Raw genomic sequence first — 21,286 nt, forward strand, 5'->3', positions numbered from 1 at the left:
GACATGACTCTGCCTTTCTATTCAGGGTGCAGGGCTGAGACATCAGCCGCTCCACAGGAGGTGGAGCCAGCATTGTGGTGGCAGAGCACAGCCCTATTCAGAGTCCAGGTGCACTCCTCCCACCCATCTGGATGTCAATCTCTCTATTTACCCAAAGGCTACCTAGCCCTGCCCCTCTGGGTTTCCCCAGCCCTGTCACTCACACAAACCAGACGGGCAGATACACATCATAGCAGAAGCGGGCTGAAATGGTTAGGCAAGCAAATACCAACTTTCTAAAAGTAGTATTTGCAAACACAGAATATTAAAATAAACTTTACTAAAATATGTATTTTATTATTCTGAGTTCAGGCATACTAAACTCGATTTTCTACCATGTTCCCTGGGTCTGTTAGGATGATAAGAAGTAACAATTCTAACAGCCCATTCTGGCCTATGGAGAACAGGTAGCCTTACAATAGTGAAAAACGAAAATGGCTGTAATTCACTATTAGGACTTGCCACACACATCAGGGCTTGTCCTACCTTATGCTTACAATGCACCCTGCCCTTGGGCCTACCATAGGGGTGACTAATATGAAGTTAGGGGAAGGTTTAGGGACTGGGAAGTGGGTGCACTTGCCCAGTCAGCATGACAGTACCAGACTGCACGCAGGTTCTGCAATGGCAGACCTTAGACACATTTTACTAGGCCGCTTCTGTGGGTGGCACAACCAGTGCTGCAAGCCCACCAGCAGCATTTGTATTTACAAGCCCTGGGCACTCCTGGTGCACTTTACTGGGGTCTGACAGTAAACCAAATAAGCCAATCATAGAATCCAACCAACATATACATTTTAAATAGGGAGCACTTGCACTGTGGCACTGGTTGGCAGTGGCACAGTGCTCTGAGCAGCTAACACCAGCAAAACACATGAGGCACAGCGACAAAAAGTGGAAGGGAGACTCACGCCAAGGTGCCAGGTCTAACAAGGGGTTCATAATATTTCACCTTTTTAGCTGTTGAAGGACCGCAATCATTTCAATCATTCTTCTTTGAACATCTTTGCAGACAAAACTCTGTGCTTACCTTCTATCATTCGCAAGGAAATTTAAAAACGGAAATATGTCACTTTTTGTAACATAGTTATTGTGCAAGATACTCTTTTGTATTTAAAAAGAGAGGAAAAGACACTCTGTGCACTTTTTATACTCCATGTAAATATAACCTCATCATGCACAACACTTTGGTGCCGATCACGATCCGGCAAAAAATTCCCCCGTGCGACTCGTATCGGGTCTTTTTACCGTACGAATCGTACAAGTGCCGTACGAACTGGCAATCACGATTCGCATGGTAAAAAGTCCATACGAACCGCACTGGGAATCATTCCCCACACGTCCTCGGGTCGGAAAATGTGTCCGACACGTCCTCGGACGATTTACCTTACAAACGTGAAAAGCCAAGTCCGACCGAGGAATCACGATCCATCCCGTGCGTCCGAGCGTACAACCGTATGGAAAAAACACCGTCCGCACCGAACACCTATAGCAACCATGGAGACATGTGCCCGCATACGCGCCCAACACTCCCCCCAGCCCCCGTACGTCCGACACGTACCCCCCGTATATGTATACCCCCACCCGTCTAGGTACACCCCAGTACGTTCCAGTCGTACCCCCACCCCAGTACGTGTCGTACCACCGTCAATGTATACCCCCCCACCCCTGTACGTGTCGTACCACCGTCTATGTACACCCCAGTACGTTCCAGTCGTACCCCCACCCCAGTACGTGTCATACCCCCCGTGTACCTACACCCCAGTACGTTCCAGTCGTACCCCCACCCCAGTACGTGTCATACCCCCGTGTACCTACACCCCAGTACGTTCGAGCCCCACCCCCACCCCAGTACGTGTCATAGCCCCGTCTACCTACACCCCAGTACGTTCCAGTCGTACCCCCACCCCAGTACGTGTCATACCCCCGTGTACCTACACCCCAGTACGTTCGAGTCCTACCCCCACCCCTGGACGTGTCGTACCACCGTGAACCTACACCCCAGTATGTTCGAGCCCCACCCCCACCCCAGTACGTGTCATAGCCCCGTCTACCTACACCCCAGTACGTTCCAGTCGTACCCCCACCCCAGTACGTGTCATACCCCCCGTGTACCTACACCCCAGTACGTTCCAGTCGTACCCCCACCCCAGTACGTGTCATACCCCCCGTGTACCTACACCCCAGTACGTTCGAGTCCTACCCCCACCCCTGGACGTGTCGTACCACCGTGAACCTACACCCCAGTACGTTCGAGTCCTACCCCCACCCCAGTACGTGTCATAGCCCCGTCTACCTACACCCCAGTACGTTCCAGTCGTACCCCCACCCCAGTACGTGTCATTCCCCCCGTGTACCTACACCCCAGTACGTTCGAGTCCTACCCCCACCCCAGTACGTGTCGTACCACCGTCAATGTACACCCCCCCACCCCTGTACGTGTCGTACCACCGTCAATGTACACCCCCCCACCCCTGTACGTGTCGTACCACCGTCTATGTACACCCCAGTACGTTCCAGTCGTACCCCCACCCCAGTACGTGTCGTACCACCGTGAACCTACACCCCAGTACGTTCCAGTCGTACCCCCACCCCAGTACGTGTCATTGCCCCGTCTACCTACACCCCAGTACGTTCCAGTCGTACCCCCACCCCAGTACGTGTCATACCCCCCGTGTACCTACACCCCAGTACGTTCCAGTCGTACCCCCACCCCAGTACGTGTCATACCCCCCGTGAATCTACACCCCAGTACGTTCGAGTCCTACCCCCACCCCTGGACGTGTGGTACCACCGTGAACCTACACCCCAATACGTTCGATTCCTACCCCCACCCCAGTACGTGTCGTACCACCGTCAATGTACACCCCCCCACCCCTGTACGTGTCGTACCACCGTCAATGTACACCCCCCCACCCCTGTACGTGTCGTACCACCGTCTATGTACACCCCAGTACGTTCCAGTCGTACCCCCACCCCAGTACGTGTCGTACCACCGTGAACCTACACCCCAGTACGTTCGAGCCCCACCCCCACCCCAGTACGTGTCATACCCCCCGTGTACCTACACCCCAGTACGTTCCAGTCGTACCCCCACCCCAGTACGTGTCGTAACACCGTCAATGTACACCCCACCACCCCTGTACGTGTCGTACCACCGTCTATGTACACCCCAGTACGTTCCAGTCGTACCCCCACCCCAGTACGTGTCGTACCACCGTGAACCTACACCCCAGTACGTTCGAGCCCCACCCCCACCCCAGTACGTGTCATACCCCCCGTGTACCTACACCCCAGTACGTTCCAGTCGTACCCCCACCCCAGTATGTGTCGTAACACCGTCAATGTACACCCCCCCACCCCTGTACGTGTCGTACCACCGTCTATGTACACCCCAGTAGTTCCTGGCGCACCCCCAACCCAACCTCCTAAGTACGGAGCGCACCCCATGCCCCAACATCACAACCGCATGTACGAGTCGTACAAAGCCACACACAAGGACATAATCGTACAACCAAATGGCCCATGTACACACCGTACACACGCTCAAAACGCACGTACACAACCAGGACAAAACAAAACAACACAAGAATACACCATTCGAAAGGCACAAAGCCACTAAACATGGCCAACAACCACTAAAATAACACAATCACTGACCTGCAACTGCCAAAAACAAACAGAGGCCCAATACACCACCACTCCTTATAACACACCCACCCAAACTTCAAACACTGCCACACCCACCCATGGACCAATAAAAAGGGCCCACACACACAAACCATGAGCCTTTGCAACAGACTCACTGCTGCCAGACACCACAGAACCAGACTACAAGCTACACCACACCTTACACTTGCACACCTTCACACGACCACCCTCACAAACACCCTCTCATCACATTCACACACACACACAACCATCCACACCCCCCCCCAACATCCACACCCCCCCCACACCCACACCATCCCCACCCACACCCCTCACCATGCCCACTACCAAGAATCCAAAGTTCAGTCACCGAGAGTTGGAGGTCCTAGTTGATCAAATCCTCAGAGTCGAGCCACAGATCTTTGGAACATTGGTCAGAAGCACCAGCCAGGCAGCCAAAACAGCCATGTGGCAGACCATCGTCGATGCTGTGAATGCCGTTGCGGACACCAGGAGGACCAAGCAGGATTGCCAGAACAGGTGGTACGATCTGCGGAGGAGGGTCAGAGCCAAGAGGCAGGAGGAACACGACCAGGCCAACGCCACCGGAGGAGGGCCCTCCCGCAGAGCCGTACAGTACCAACCCTGGGAGGAGAGGGTGATGGCCATACTGCCGGTGGAGGCAGTTGAAGGATTAGAAGGACTCCGAGACCCGGGTGAGTCCACAAACAACGCACCTCACATGGGGGGAACTGCAACCACAACCAAAATTACTAACAGGCACGCAACCACCACAAGCCATCGCATGACTCAACCACACTCCATGAGCAGGCACATGCCACTGCTGCCACCATGCCCCATGCACCCAGCTGGACAATGTCAAGTCACAGGCCACAGAAGACAACAACACATGACACGGTAACCCGGATGGCGGGAGGCTGGGCCCCAAAAATCACATAGTGCGACTCCAAAGCAGACAACAATGCCCTCTGCCCATATGGCCTAGGTCACAGCCAGACAAACAGTGTGTCCCAACACAGGAATGACTTGCCAGCAAATGGCGGACGCCTTGCATCAACACATGGGGGTGAAGGCACTGTTTTGCACATGACAGCAGCTAATGAACAGCCAACATTGTGAAAGAGTGGCAGCACACACCACCACAGCAGCAGCGCACAGACACACATCACACCAAATGGGTGCCTGGAGATCAGAAACAAACTCACATCAACAGGCCAAGGGCCACTCAAAGATCTGCTAACAGTGTGTGCCCAGGAAGCTGGGCCAAGGTGACAGAGGGTGACACACGGAGGGAGGGAGAGGGGGACTGAGAGGGAGGGAGACGGACAGAGGGAGGAGGCTGACACACGGAGGGAGGGAGAGGGGGAAACAGAGGGAGGGAGAGGGGGACAGAGAGGGAGGGAGAGGGGGACAGAGAGGGAGGGAGACACAGGAAGACGGACAGAGGGAGGAGGCTGACACACAGAGGGAGGGAGAGGGGGACAGAGAGGGAGGGAGAGGGGGACAGAGAGGGAGGGAGACACAGGAAGACGGACAGAGGGAGGAGGCTGACACACGGAGGGAGGGAGAGGGGGACACAGAGGGAGGGAGAGGGGGACAGAGAGGGAGGGAGAGGGGGACAGAGAGGGAGGGAGACACAGGAAGACGGACAGAGGGAGGAGGCTGACACACAGAGGGAGGGAGAGGGGGACAGAGAGGGAGGGAGAGGGGGACAGAGAGGGAGGGAGACACAGGAAGACGGACAGAGGGAGGAGGCTGACACACAGAGGGAGGGAGAGGGGGACAGAGAGGGAGGGAGAGGGGGACAGAGAGGGAGGGAGACACAGGAAGACGGACAGAGGGAGGAGGGTGACACACAGAGGGAGGGAGAGGGGGACAGAGAGGGAGGGAGAGGGGGACAGAGAGGGAGGGAGAGGGGGACAGAGAAGGAGGGAGACACAGGGAGAGCAAATCAGTCCTTTGGTGTGTGGGAATGTCTGCTCGTCAGCAGGTGGACTGCGTGCATGTAGACAAGGGTGGCCAGTGCCAGAACCCCCCCTCTTCATCATGGCAAAACGCAGGGCCATGTCACAACCTGTACACGAGCACAAGGACAGCTACCTGCATCATATAAGTGTGTGGATCCACTCCATGTGCACATGTACAGAGCTACAAGGAAGGCGCAAATGCATGGCTCGCCACACCTGCACACTCCACTGCTGACTGCAGTCACACTTGACGCAGCAAGTAAGACTGTGCCACACATAGTTAAAGGGGCCAAATTGGTGCCCAAGGGACACACCCATGCACAAGTGCACTGTGAGTGGAATGCAAGACAGATCCTAATTCCAAGAGGAAATGTGCCAACTTTGAAACGGATGAAACATGGATGTTGCATGGACCAAAATTAACATTGTCTCTCTCACACACAGGTCAACGTCGTGCTGCACCCCCCAACACTGGGGGGGAACACTCACAGGACCCGGATCTGCAGGAGACCGATCCCACCGGCAGCGACCACTCTCACCACTCTGCGGACGACCCCGACCGACCTGGCCCCTCTGGTGTCCAACCACCTGCAGCACCTGCGTCAGGTACAACCGTGCCAACCACCACCCCCACTCCTGCCACATCCCAGGAGACACCCAGGATCCCTGCCCCAACACCACAATGCAGCCAGGCTCGCCAGGAGGGACACGGTGTCCCGGGTACCCAGGAGGAGGCAGGCGACAACGCCAATGCCACCCCTCAGGGGTCCCGGAGACCCGATGTGCCCACAAGTGCAGGCCAGACGCAAGTGGGCAGGGGTGGTGGGAGTGGAGGACGGCGGAGGCGCGAGCCTGACCAGTTGGCTGGGGATCCGGTATTTTCCCATGTCCGTAACATCCTGGACTCATACCGGCAGGACACCACGGGCATGGCCCAGGTTGTGTCCGTCCTCGAGGGGATCAAGGTCCAGCAGGCCCAGCAACATGCGGAGCTAATAGCCTGTCTACTGGTACACCAACGGAGGATGGAGGACAGACAGGCTGAGCAAGTGACGGCGTTCCAGGGGATTCACGCTACACTCCGTCGGATGGCCGACACCATGGCCGACCCTCCCTGTGCCAGAAGGCGGAGAACATCACCACCCACAGGGAGGGATCAGGAGGAGGAGGAGGAAACATCCGACGGAGCATCCCAGACGTCGTCACAGCCTGCTGCTGAGGTTCCCCGCAGGAAGCCGGGTCGTCCACGGAAAGGACCGTGAGGGTGGCTGCTACATCACCATCTCCCAGGACACCTGGCCTGGCACCTGGCCCACTGGAGCAACAGCATCACAGCATCAAGAGACATTCTCTGCCACATGGCCCTGCTGGTCACTGGCTGACCAATGTTGACAAAGACTGTGGCATGGACTCTGAGGATTTCCAATGGCAAGGACACCAACTCCCCTACTGAACTTTGGATTCCCTAATCCCGGAAAGCCCCTCACTTTGTCCCCCCCCCCCAATAATAAATCACACTATTAAGAGTAGATGCCTGCTGGTAGCATTATTACCTAACATGTGTCTTGTACAGTCTAAACATGCCTGAGTCATCTGTTCTCTTCAACCATCCACACCCTGGGGCCTGAGTCTGGCACAGGACACATGGGTCACAGTTTATTAGGCAAGACAGACATGGAGCACCATACACACCCGTGATGGGCAGAACCAGCTGAGGGGGTGGCCGAACAACCGTGCTGACAGACACATTGAGTACAGCAACAGTCATGCGCAGAGGTCAGGGATCCTGGCCAGTGTCCTGGGGGGCACCCAGGTATGTGTAGACATGTGGCAGAACCATGTCCTGCAAGCTTGAGTCCGGTGGATGCAGAGAATGGGGTCATGGACAACGTTGGATGCATGGGGATGGCACATGTCACAATACCCACACAGTCATGGACATCATGCCCAATACACAGTCTCAGCACACACACACAGCTTGCATCTTGCCACTCGACACATTGACACATAGCCACAATCAGGGAATACCATGCCAGACATGCAGGATGCACCGTGCCAACACACCAGCATTGACTGAGAAGAGGCACCTTGGAGGCATAGGGACACCTTTATTAGTCATGTTTTTGGGATTGCAGAGGCAACTTGAAGTACACATGAACACATCATGTGGAGTAACATGTGGGTCCAACACTGGCACCCCCCTTCTGCAGCACAAATGCATGATAGCCATGGAACTGGCACACAAGTGTCGGCTAACAGCTAAATACCCACAGCTGCACACGGAGAGCCTGACATACACCATAGATCCGCTGATGTGGAAGTCCCACGCCATGTCAAGACAATGTTAACCGTATGTGTCCGAGGGCAGTGTCACACACATTGATGCCATCATCACAATCCACTATCCCATCACTGATGACTGACAACCAGGCAGCCCATCTATTCAGGTGTACCCAGCTGCATGTCGTGTCCCATGGGGATGCCACATGTCTGCAGAGGAACCAAACCCCGACCGGGGCAGTGTGCACACATCGTGAACAACTGCCACACCCAATACACCCCAGATGCATCCCTTACCCCATGGAGACTTCCAAACGTGTCCGTGCCTGTAACGCTGAGTCAGCCCACGATGTCATGTCCATGAGGAATAGCAGTGCCACAACAATGCAACCAGCAAACGGCATGCGCAGGTACCTGGGGAAGAGAGACACACAAGAAGTCAGCCACAAAAAGCACAGCCACTTGCATGTGCATTTACTCGACACATGTATGGATGACAACATGCTAGGTCACAATTATGACTGGGGAAATACTACCATCACTGCCACCATCACTCCAGTGACACACCCACACACACCTCTGACCCACGTGCCATACATGCAGGTGGAGACACACATCACAACGCATGCCACACGGGGACCAATGCGTGCACACTCAGACACTGGTACTCACCACTAAGCAAAGAAGTCGCGTATGAGCCGAGTCCGGATGTCCTCTTGCGGCTCCACATCCTCCACATCACTAGCCCCATTGCCAAGCCCTTCGTCCTCCACGGGTGGATGGTCCTCGTCATGTTGATTCAGGATGAGTGGCACAGCTCTTTCAACTGCCATGTTGTGCAGCATGCAGCAGACCATGAAGATCTTGCAGACCTTCGCCGGGGCATAAGGGAGTGCACCGCCGGTCTTGTGGAGGCACCGGAATCGGCTCTTCAGCATGCCAAACGTCCTCTCTATCACTCGCCTTGTCCGGCCATGGGCGGTGTTATAGCGGAGCTGGGCCGGCGTGATGGGGTTGCGGAGAGGTGTCAGCAGCCAAGGCATGTTGGGATAGCCAGCGTCCCCTACATGGGAAGCACATGGACATCGTTAGAACTTGTGAAGCGGTCGTGCTGGTCGGCTATACAGAATACAGGACAGACAGACTGTACCCACCAACAACACATGCCCGTTCGTTGCGCAGATGCATCATCATATCAGGCATCCCGCTACGCCTCATGATGTAGGCATCGTGTGCTGATCCTGGGAAACGAGCACAGACATGTGAAATCACCATATTGGACAGACACACCACAAGGGCATTGATGGAGTGGTAGTGCTTCCGATTGCGGTACGCCACCTCCCGTGCGTGTGGTGGTACCAAACCTACATGTGTCCCATCTATGGACCCAATGACATGGGGCATCCCTCCCAGGGCATAGAATCCACGCTTGACCTCAGTCATCTGTTCAGGGGTTGGGAACTTGATGAAGTCATCCAGGTGAATCAACATGGCCTCCAAGAAATCATGCAGCACACCGCTGAACATGCTCTGGGACATGCCACCAACATGAGCTATGGTATTTTGGAAGGTACCCGTGGCAAGAAAATGTAGGGCAGCCATTACCTTCAGCTGGGGTGTCAGTGCCGTAGGATACCTGTGCTGCGGTTGCAGGTGTGGTGCCAGTCTCGCCGTCAGCTCCAGGATCAACGGTTGGGTGAAGCGGTAGAGCCGGATCCTGTCATTCTCCTGCATGGCAGCCAAGTCTGGAATTCTTCGGGCAAGAGGCGGCGCTCTGCAGTAATTTGGAAGTGACAAGGAAGAGTGAGTGCACTACGACAACAACTCATGTCTACTGAGCACATGTAAATCTGGCAATACACACATGCTACATAGGGAGTGAGGTATGTGCTACATGCCCAGGACACGTATGGATGCAAGGTGACACTCCTTCCAAGACCCAGCTACACACGGAGATAGAGAACCTCCCCATGCCACGCCATGGGAATAGCTGTGTCCCAGTGCAAGTGAACAGCCCGACGGAAGACAGGAGTGACATACACCCACACATCAGCAGAAGTGGGATGCCGATTGCAGAGACTGGTTGCGGAACACTAGAGCCACAGGTCACATGACATCACACTAGGACAGCCCACACACCTTGCCATGAAGGTGCACATGTCATGACTCACCACACATTCATTGTGAGGATGCAGACATGTCGTTGTCACGCTACTCCGTGTCCCATGCATACATGTGCACCTCACATCTGATACCACATGTGGCATGGTGTGCGGAACAGTGTGCAATGTCAATCTACACACAGACACATTTTGGTTGCTGCAACGGCTGCAGCTTTTGAGGGTGCTCCAACATCAACCTGATGGGAAGCCCCCACACATACATGACATAGTCACATTGTGCACCGTGGGTAGTGACAAGTCAGGTGTGGTAACCCCTGTACCGAGCAGCAGGGGACACTTCCGTGTGTTGGTGTCCGTGCCATGCCAGTGACGCTCACCCCAAGTGTGCAGTACGACATGCACACATGTCAAAGGAGTCAAGGGCATGCCTGGCACACATTGCACCATCACACAGTACATCTGTAGACATCTCATCATACATCTGGTGCCTTCTCGACTCAGGAGTAATGTTCCACATCACAGGCCGTCACACCTGTGCCCCACACATGTAGTAATGCACAGACGATGCCTCGATGTCAATTAATGGACAAGTATGTCCATTCATGGACAAGTATGTCCATCCATGGACAAGTATGTCCATCCATGGACAAGTATGTCCGCCCTATCCCTACCTGTGTGCCGCCTGTCACCACTGTGATGTGTGAAAACCACTGTACTGCTGCGAAGAGGGCCTGTGTACGTTACCATTTCACTATGGGAGTGCTGCCGTATGTGTACCCATCGTGATGGCGAGCGTACAGGCATGTGTACGGCCCGTACCACTACGAGTACGCATACGCAAGAACACCCATAGTGGTAGGGCCGTACACACGCCTGTACGCTCCCTATCACTATGGGTCTGCACGCGTATGCGTACCCGTAGTGGTACGGACCGTACACACGCATCTACGCTCACTATCACTATGGGTCTGCACGCGTATGCGTACCCGTAGTGGTACGGACCGTAGACACGCATCTACGCTCACTATCACTATGGGTCAGCACGCGTATGCGTACCCGTAGTGGTACGGACCGTACACACGCATCTACGCTCACTATCACTATGGGTCTGCACGCGTATGCGTACCCGTAGTGGTACGGACCATACACACGCATCTACGCTCACTATCACTATGGGTCTGCACGCGTATGTGTACTCGTAGTGATAGTGAGCGTACATGCGAGTGTACGGCCCGTACCACTACTTGTACGCATACGCGTGCAGACCCATAGTGATAGTGAACGTAGGCATGCATGTACGGGCCGTTGCCATGCATTTGGGGTGCCCTAGGGCCCCGAAACGCACCGTACCTGTGTGTGATGCTCCAAATTACATAGGGGACAAGTATTAAGGCCTACATGCATGCTGGTTGTCATGGAGACCAAGTTCAAATTTCGAAATTGTTCTGGAAGGTGCACAGCAGAAGTCAGTTGGAATTATTCTACTTTGTTGCAATGTGTTTGTGGGGCTGACATCATGCAGGAGAATGAAACCGATAGAGAACCCACAGACTGCTAGGTTTGAAGGGATTGGTGGAAACATAGGATGCAAATGTGAGTGACCAATCACTCTGTACTCCTGTGCATGAGACTGGGCAGAAGGGCACATATAAGGCAGCCAGGTCCCATGAGGGAGTACTTGCCTGCACATCTTTGCATTCGTCGACCCAGCTGCTGCTACTGATTCCCTGGAACCATGTCAAGGGCTGTGGAGAGGACACAGCCATTCACCCTGGAGGAGAACATGGCTCTGCTGGATGTGATCCTCCCACAGTACTCCATGCTGTATGGGCGACCAGGGTATCAGGTGAGTGCATAGGCCACTGCCACAGACTGTCCCTATGTTGTGACTGTGACTTCTGCCATTGTGTCCAGGTGTAACACACATGCCATGTACTGTCGGGGGGGTCCCAGGGGGGGTGCCTGATGTCTCCCAGCAGTGCCCTGAGACAGGAGGGGTGGGGGCCTATCACTCACAGCAGTGCCCTGAGCCAGGAGGGGTGTGTGCAGAGTCCTCCCAGCAGTGCCCTGAGACAGGAGGGATGGGGGCCTATCACTCACAGCAGTGCCCTGAGCCAGGAGGGGTGTGTGCAGAGTCCTCCCAGCAGTGCCCTGAGACAGGAGGGGTGGGGGCCTATCACTCACAGCAGTGCCCTGAGACAGGAGGGGTGGGGGCCTATCACTCACAGCAGTGCCCTGAGACAGGAGGGGTGTGTGCAGAGTCCTCCCAGCAGTGCCCTGAGACAGGAGGGATGGGGGCCTATCACTCACAGCAGTGCCCTGAGCCAGGAGGGGTGTGTGCAGAGTCCTCCCAGCAGTGCCCTGAGACAGGAGGGGTGGGGGCCTATCACTCACAGCAGTGCCCTGAGACAGGAGGGGTGGGGGCCTATCACTCACAGCAGTGCCCTGAGACAGGAGGGGTGTGTGCAGAGTCCTCCCAGCAGTGCCCTGAGACAGGAGGGGTGGGTGTGGAGTCCTCCCAGCAGTGCCCTGAGCCAGGAGGGGTGTGTGCAGAGTCCTCACAGCAGTGCCCTGAGACAGGAGGGGTGGGTGTGGAGTCCTCCCAGCAGTGCCCTGAGCCAGGAGGGGTGTGTGCAGAGTCCTCCCAGCAGTGCCCTGAGACAGGAGGGGTGGGGGCCTATCACTCACAGCAGTGCCCTGAGCCAGGAGGGGTGTGTGCAGAGTCCTCCCAGCAGTGCCCTGAGACAGGAGGGGTGGGGGCCTATCACTCACAGCAGTGCCCTGAGCCAGGAGGGGTGTGTGCAGAGTCCTCCCAGCAGTGCCCTGAGACAGGAGGGGTGGGGGCCTATCACTCACAGCAGTGCCCTGAGACAGGAGGGGTGGGGGCCTATCACTCACAGCAGTGCCCTGAGACAGGAGGGGTGGGTGTGATGCACAGTGTGAGCCTTGATCATTGATTGTGACATTGCCATCATTCCACCTGTGTACCCACTGTGGCACGTACTGCTTTTTCCCTCACCAGGGGATGATGTCCCTATGACAAAGGTGCAATGCGTTGGCTGCATGACATGCCTTGTTGTAACCAGCTAATTTGTACCCATATGTCTCTCTGTGACATGTGGCTGGTGTATTGATGTGGTGTCACTTGTTCCTCCTCACAGGTAGGCGCCACTGCCAAGGAGCAGATCTGGCTGACCGCCGTCAGTGCCGTGAGGGGTGTGGATGGTCGGAGGCGGAGCCTGCCCCAGGTGAGGAAACGCTGGCAGGATATCCGGTGCTGGACGCGGAGGATTGCACGGCTCCTGCTGGGGGACTCACCTGAGAGCCACAAGAACCGCGGCCGCCGCCGTCTGAACCACCTCCACAGGCGTGTGCTGCCGGTGGTCTTTCCAGACCTGGAGAGGCGCTTACAGGCGATGCAGCAGCCGGAAGGGGGTAGGTACATGTGTGTTTGTTGTGTGTCACCGGCATTTGTAAGGGCACAGTAGCATGAATTCACTGGCAGGGTTTAAAGGTGCTGTGTAGATCCTGTTTGCCCCAGTATAGCGCTGCGCCCCTGCCACCCTTCCCCTCCTTGCAATGTGTTCCCTGGTCTGTGTGTAGTCACTCCTTCACAAGGTAATGTAGGCTGGCGCTTTGTCCACGAGAACAATGACTGTAGCATCATGTGTGGGGGTGGTGTGTAACAGGTTGTGGGACCTTGCCTGTGCACTGTCAAGTTCACTGCATGTGGGTTCCATGTCAGTTGGCACTGATGCTGACTCCAGACATGGGAGTTGGTCTCTCATGTGTCATGCCTTACAGCGCGCATGTCCTATGTAGTGGCCTGTGACATGATGTGCATGAGTGTGCGATACACATAGTGCAGGGATGGTGACGTGTGTTGCAGTCATTACCATTCAGTAGCATGTAGTTGCGTGCCCACTACTGTCCCCTGGGGCACCTTTTCCTCAGTGGTGTATGTGTCGTCATAAACGTGGACAATCTCAGTGTCTACAGCGTAGGATGTGCTCTGTGCCATTGTCCCCTGTCACCATGTATATAGACGTGCTATTGTGTACAGGTGTCCACTGTGCAGCCTGACCTTATTGTCCTTCTTCATACTCACAGTTGCCAGTGCCTGTGTGTCTTGTTATACTCATCTGAGGATGGGCACTGGTACCTCATTATTTGTACAGGCGCACCTTGGCTGTTTGGCGTCCAATCTTGCTTTTTGCCTGCCCCTGTGTGTATCACCCAGACTATGAGATGTTGGTGCCACCTGTGTCTCAACAATTTGCCTCGTGTAGGGTCTTGTTGGGGCGGGCAATGCCTATGTGTCAAATCCTGATTTCTACTTGCTGGGTCTGGGCAGTGTGTGATGTGTCTGGACACACACGCAATGTGCAGTGACCGAGTCATGTTGGGCATGTTTTCAGCATTACCTATGCAGCATGTGTCTCAAGTTCATGGATATGGTCCCTGGTCATCGGTATTTTCGCCAACGCTGTGTGGTGCAGATGCAGTGCTGGATTGTCCCCAGGGCCTGGGTGCTATGTCAGACTCCGTTTCCTGTGTTTAGCTATTGTCTCATGCTCTCCATGGTATTTCAGTGGCATGGTGGCTCAACCAACTGTGTGTTTCATGCCCTACATCGGTACCTTGTTTAGTAGATGTTAGGGATCTTCCTTTTCAGGCTATGCAGTGTTACCTATGTCGATTGGACTCATGTGACTGATGTGTACAGCTGTCTGATTAATTTCTGTCTCTCCACCCTGCCCACAGCATCGTCGGGGGACACAGAGGGAGACATGGACACAGGCAAGGCGGAGGGACCGAGCACCAGTGCCAGCCGTGACATCGGGGCTGGCACATCGAGTGGGACAGAGGTGGAGGATAGTGCGGCCGAGGACCTGTCGACTGGCACGTCAGAATACGAAGCTGAGGAGGATGTCTCCGAGTGGGCGGTGGCTGCACCAGCAGCTGACAGCGGAACAACACCTCGCACCGCCCCCTCAGTTTCCACCAGCCGCCTCCCACTTGCTCGTGTCCCTTCCCAGCGTGCCCGGTCACAGCATGTCTCCTTCCTGCCAGGCACCGCACCCCCTGCCCCTGTCTCCACTGCTGCCGCCAATGCAGAGTCTGTGGACATCCAGCGGCAACTGCAGGTTGGTCAGGCTGCGATCCTTAATGTCCTCCATGCCCACGGCAAAACCCTCACCAACATCGAGGCTTTCTTGGAGGGCATTCATTCATCGCAGGCTGACCAACGCAACTTGCTGAGGTCCATAGACTCCACACTGACTGCAGCAGTGGGTCTCCTGCAGCGCGACCTCCCCCCACCTACCCCTGCCCCATCCACACTTCCCACTCCCATGCCTGTCCCACGTACACCCAGACGTCGGCATGCACCCACATCAACGGACACGGGCACCACACCAGCAGGGAAGGTCCACCACACTCCTCCTGACACGCACACACAGGGTGAGGTAGGCACACCCACTGGGTCGGGGGGCAAACGTGTGACACGCAGCCATAGTGGGAGTCCGCATTCCACCCAGTCCACTCCCTCCAAATCCCCTCCCCTCAGCTCTCCTGGCCACATCTCCCCCAAGGACTCCTTCATGGCCGCTCTGTCCCTGAGCCCCACAGTTACACCACCACGCAAGCGGTCAAGGAGGTCCCCGGTCAGGGTGGTTGAGTCTCCCCCCCTGTCTCCACCCTCCCCCGGTGGCGCTGCGACCCATCCCTCTGACCCCCCCCCCTCCTTGGGGCCTGAGGTCCCTTCGGGTGCAGGGGACTCCCTGGAGGACCTTGCAAAGGTGTGTAGTGCCATCCTGGCCTCCGCCTTTGGCACTGACCCACCCCCTGTGGTGGAGTCCTCCATCCCTGCACCCACAACGCCGCCCCTTTGCCCTGATGTCCCTGCGGTGCCTGTTGCTTCCCCCCCCCCTGATGCCCTCACCAGTGTGGAAGACGATGCCATTTGACTGTGCAGGCAAGGTAGGGGACACGCATCCCACTGTGTCCCCCATCCAGCTGAGAATCATTGACTGCCCTATGGGCTTTGTGAAGATTGAACTGCCTGCGATCCACGGACATTGTGCTCATGCTGACTAAAGCTTAATTTTGTTTTCATTATCACACTACTGCTATGCTGGTATTGGTGTTGGTGGGGCAGCTACATGGTTTTGGGTGGTGTGTAAGGGTTTGGGTGTGTGGGATATGTAGTAGTGTACTGCTCATTGGTGGGACCCTGGGATCTGTGTGCCATCACAAGGTGTTGACTAACTTTCTTTGTTCATGTAAGCAGTTACTGCATGGTGCACTTGTCCCAGGGTGTATTCCTTCCTCTGTGTACCCAGCTTTCTTCCCTGCAGGGTGTTCCCAATGTTTAGCGCAGAGCTGTGTCTACATGAGCTGTGTGTGTGACGGAGCCCTTCTACTTTGGCCATGCATGCAGGGCCATGTCTCCACCTGCAACAATCGTGGCATCCTTGGTGATCACTGTACTTGTGTGTGGAGTCTGTTGACATGAGTTCATGGGGACATGTTCCCTTGTAGCCAGTATGCATGTGGATAATTCTGGCCTCACACACATGTGTTACACCCCCCCTGTCTCAGGGCACTGCTGTTAGTGATAGGCACCCACCCCTCCTGTGTCAGGGCACTGCTGGGAGGACTCTGCACACACCCCTCCTGTCTCAGGGCACTGCTGGGAGGACTCCACACCCACCCCTCCTGTCTCAGGGCACTGCTGGGAGGACTCCACACCCACCCCTCCTGTCTCAGGGCACTGCTGGGAGGACTCCACACCCACCCCTCCTGTCTCAGGGCACTGCTGGGAGGACTCCACACCCACCCCTCCTGTCTCAGGGCACTGCTGGGAGGACTCTGCACACACCCCTCCTGTCTCAGGGCACTGCTGGGAGGACTCCACACCCACCCCTCCTGTCTCAGGGCACTGCTGGGAGGACTCTGCACACACCCCTCCTGTCTCAGGGCACTGCTGGGAGGACTCCACACCCACCCCTCCTGTCTCAGGGCACTGCTGGGTGGACTCTGCACACACACCTCCGATTTCAGGATATGTACGCTTGGAACATACACGGTGGGGGTACGCTCAATGCATTCGAGGTGAGGGTACGAGTCTACTTACACTGGTGTGGTTGGGGTACGCTCCATGCATACGCGGGTGAGGGTACGGGTCGTACTTACACTGTTGGGCTGGGGGGTACGCTCCTTGCATACGCGGGTGGGGGTACGGGTCGTACTTACACTGTTGGGGTGGGGGTACGGTCCGTGAGTCCGCGGGTGGGGGTAGGAGTCGTACTTACACTGGTGGGGGTGGGGGTACGGTCCGTACGTCCGCGGGTGAGGGTTCGAGTCGTACTTACACTGTTGGCATGGGGGGTACGCTCCATGCATACGCGGGTGGGGGTACGGGTCGTACTTACACTGTTGGGCTGGGGGGTACGCTCCATGCATACGCGGGTGGGGTACGGGTCGTACTTACACTGTTGGGCTGGGGGGTACGCTCCATGCATACGCGGGTGAGGGTTCGAGTCGTACTTACACTGTTGGCATGGGGGGTACGCTCCATGCATACGCGGGTGAGGGTTCGAGTCGTACTTACACTGTTGGCATGGAGGGTACGCTCCATGCATACGCGGGTGAGGGTTCGAGTCGTACTTACACTGTTGGCATGGGGGGTACGCTCCATGCATACGCGGGTGGGGGTACGGGTTGTACTTACACTGTTGGGCTGGGGGGTACGCTCCATGCATACGCGGATGAGGGTTCGAGTCGTACTTACACTGTTGGCATGGAGGGTACGCTCCATGCATACGCGGGTGAGGGTTCGAGTCGTACTTACACTGTTGGCATGGGGGGTACGCTCCATGCATACGCGGGTGGGGGTACGGGTTGTACTTACACTGTTGGGCTGGGGGGTACGCTCCATGCATACGCGGGTGGGGGTACGGGTCGTACTTACACTGTTGGGGTGGGGGGTACGCTCCTTGCATATGCGGGTGAGGGTACGGGTCGTACTTACACTGTTGGGGTGGGGGGTACGCTCCATGCATACGCGGGTGAGGGTACGGGTCGTACTTACACTGTTGGGGTGGGGGTACGCTCCATGCATACGCGGGTGGGGGTACGGGTCGTACTTTCACTGTTGGGGTGGGGGGTGCGCTCCTTGCATACGGGGTGGGGGTAGGGTCCGTACATATCCGTCCCCACGCTATGTGATGTTTGTGCGGCCCGTACCCAGGCCTTTGCCACGTGGGTGCGATCCGTCCCGCCATTGTTGGGGTGACGTGTGTGGGCGTGGTCCGACTCGTACCCACGCTCTTCAGGCGTGGGTACGGGACGTTCCTGTCTGGTTGTGTTGCCGGTTCGCGTGGTGATGGACTTCCGTTGTGGCGGTCGCTGGGTTATCAGGACACGCCCCCACCCCCTCGTGGTGACCAGGGCATGGGAGTCAGGTATGTCCAGGCCATGTGTGGTGTGTGACTTATGTGGTTGTTTTGTGGCCTGCCCTGGTCCTGCCACCCCCACCCGACCCCACTTTCCCCCCTCCCTTAGTTATTCTGACCTTCTGCGGCGTCTGCGTCGTAACCTGTAGAGGAGGTGGACTGCTATGAGGGCAGGGATGACTCGTAGGTTCGGGTCCATGTCTGTCCGTCGCGTACTGGTACTCCTTGATCGCGTCGTCCTGTCGCGTACGGGTCCTCCTTGATCGCGTCGTCCTGTCGCGTACGGGTCCTCCTTGGTGGCGTCGTCCTGTGTGTCCGTCACGTACTGGTCCTCCTTGTTCGCGTCGTCGTCTGTCCGTCGCGTACTGGTGGTCCTTGTTCGCGTCGTCCTGATTTCCCGGCAGTTTTTAGCTGCCGCAAAATATTCACCGTGCGGGGTGACGTCGGTGCGAATCGTGATTCCTGGGTCGTGAATGGCTGGCTGCGAGCGTCCCGACGTCAGGTCGGCGCTTTCCCGGATCGCATTGGTAGGGGTTTTTTTGTTCGGTCGGGCTTTTTTACGATTCGTACAGTAATGGTGTACCCGTGCGAATCGTAATTCCTTGTTTGTAAAAATTGACGACTGGGTACGCGTCGGGCGGAGATTGTGCTCCGTCCGACGGTTCGTACCCGGTTTTTGCCGGATCGTGATCGGCACCTTTGTGTTGAAAGGGTGTTCTATACGTGTTGTTGTGCATGATTGCACTTAATACTCATAGAACAAGGCACATGTCTAGATTTATCATAAATCATAAATCTCAATATGTGTGTGAATGCTGCACCACTCTAAAATTGGTGTAGGAAAGCACAACAAGGAGAATTGTTTTAATTTCTCCACATTTTTATATCTTCAATGCATGCTGAAATGTTCAACATACATTGAAGAAGAAAAATGCATTTTCTCATTGTTTTTGTGCAGGAAGGTGTGTGTTCCTGCAGAAAAACAAACAGCACATGACACAGATATCCTTGCACTATGGTGCAAGGGTGCCTGTGTCACCACATGGCTGCAGTTTAAGCAGCCGTACAGAGAGAAGCATAGATTTGCAACATATTTATGTACATATGTTGCATCCCTGTGCTTCGGAAGTAATACAGCACACTGCAGTTAAAGAGGTTACTGTGTGATGCTGCAGCACTTCCTCATAGTTCTGCACTTAAACATTCACCATACGCTACTAATGCATTCATTCAGTCAATTACATACTACACATACATTCATCTAAACTAACACTAACAAAGAAATTTAGCTCTTTTTTTAAACCAGAAAAGTTAGTTCTTACAAGAACTTTTTTTTTCTTCTTTCTTCTTTTATAATTTTTTGGGGGTTTTCTGAACAATTAAAAAACAAATTTGGTTTTTCTGCAAAAAAAAACAAAAACAACAAAACAGGGGAAACCAAACAGTGAACTTCAGGGAACAATAAAAAAAAATAAAAAAAAAATAGCAAATGTGACTTTCTTGCTGGCGGCAGATCAGATCGATCGACTGCTCACCATAGCACAAAGTCTTATTGCAGTTAGTGCAGAGCTCTTTTAAAAATTGAAATTGAGGAGGGATGTCCAAGGTTTGGGCTGATGGATGCACTCTTGATGTGCTCGGCTGCGATGAGGCGGATGGCGCAGGAGCAGGAGTGTTTCTCATCCGTCGGCACTCTTCTCGTGCAAGATTGTTCAGATGAAGGGTCCTCATGTGCTTCATCATACTTGCCGTGCCGCAAGAGAATTTCTTGTTAGGATCCCCTCTCGATAGGACTCTTTTGCAAATCTTGCACGTGACCAAGGTGGCATTGTTCTTATTCTGCCCCTCGGGAAAAGTTAAAAATTTCCACACCACTGAAGAAAAATGTTTTTTGAGTGCTTCCTCTGGCAAAAATTCATCCTCAGAAGTATGAGGTGATGCAGGTGATGCCTGCTGCCCTGAAGCCATTTTTGGTTGAAAAAAGTTAGAGCTAAGTGTAAACTTAGTCTAAAAAATCTTCTTCTCTCCAAAGAGATGGTGCTCTAAAGAAGGTCAAAGAAGAATGATTGAAATGGGTGGGGTCTTTCAATAGTTAGAAGAGGAAGTGTAATGAACCAATCAAATCTCTTTGTTTACAGGTCACATGGGATCCGCGCACCCTGCGCTTACGCAGCACGCACCGAGCGCGCATCCGCGAAATTCAATTAAAAAGAAATCTAGGATTAGATGTAAAAATATATTAGTTTTAAGACTAGTTTAGAGTTTGTCTTCAATTAATATTCACATGAAATACATATATATATGTTTTTTATTTCGCGGGATCCGTGCACCCACCGCGTCATAGACGCAGATGACGCATTGCGGAAGCGCGTAAACGTCGCGTTACATACTTCGAACGTGTTGCGTATAGGCTGGGAGTCGCGAACCTGTCGCATTGCAATCGCGCACTAAACACGAATACAACTCGCACCATGCGCGGATGCTATCACGTAGGGATCGAGAACGGTGCGCATAGGGTGCGGGGATCTAAAAACATTGAAAAATATATATAAAATACAGTTTTGAACATATAGTTAAAAAAATATTTTGAAAAATATGAAAAAATATGTTTGTAAAACCCATTAAGTTCAAATAACATTTTTTAATTTTTAAAAGAACTAATTGAAAAAATAGGTTTAAAAAATGGTGATAAAAAAGTATTTAAAAAAAAAGATAATTAATGAAATTGACAGACTGAATTTGAATA

Source organism: Triturus cristatus, chromosome 2_2 (assembly GCF_964204655.1).
Source record: "Triturus cristatus chromosome 2_2, aTriCri1.1, whole genome shotgun sequence".
Lineage (NCBI taxonomy): Eukaryota > Metazoa > Chordata > Amphibia > Caudata > Salamandridae > Triturus > Triturus cristatus.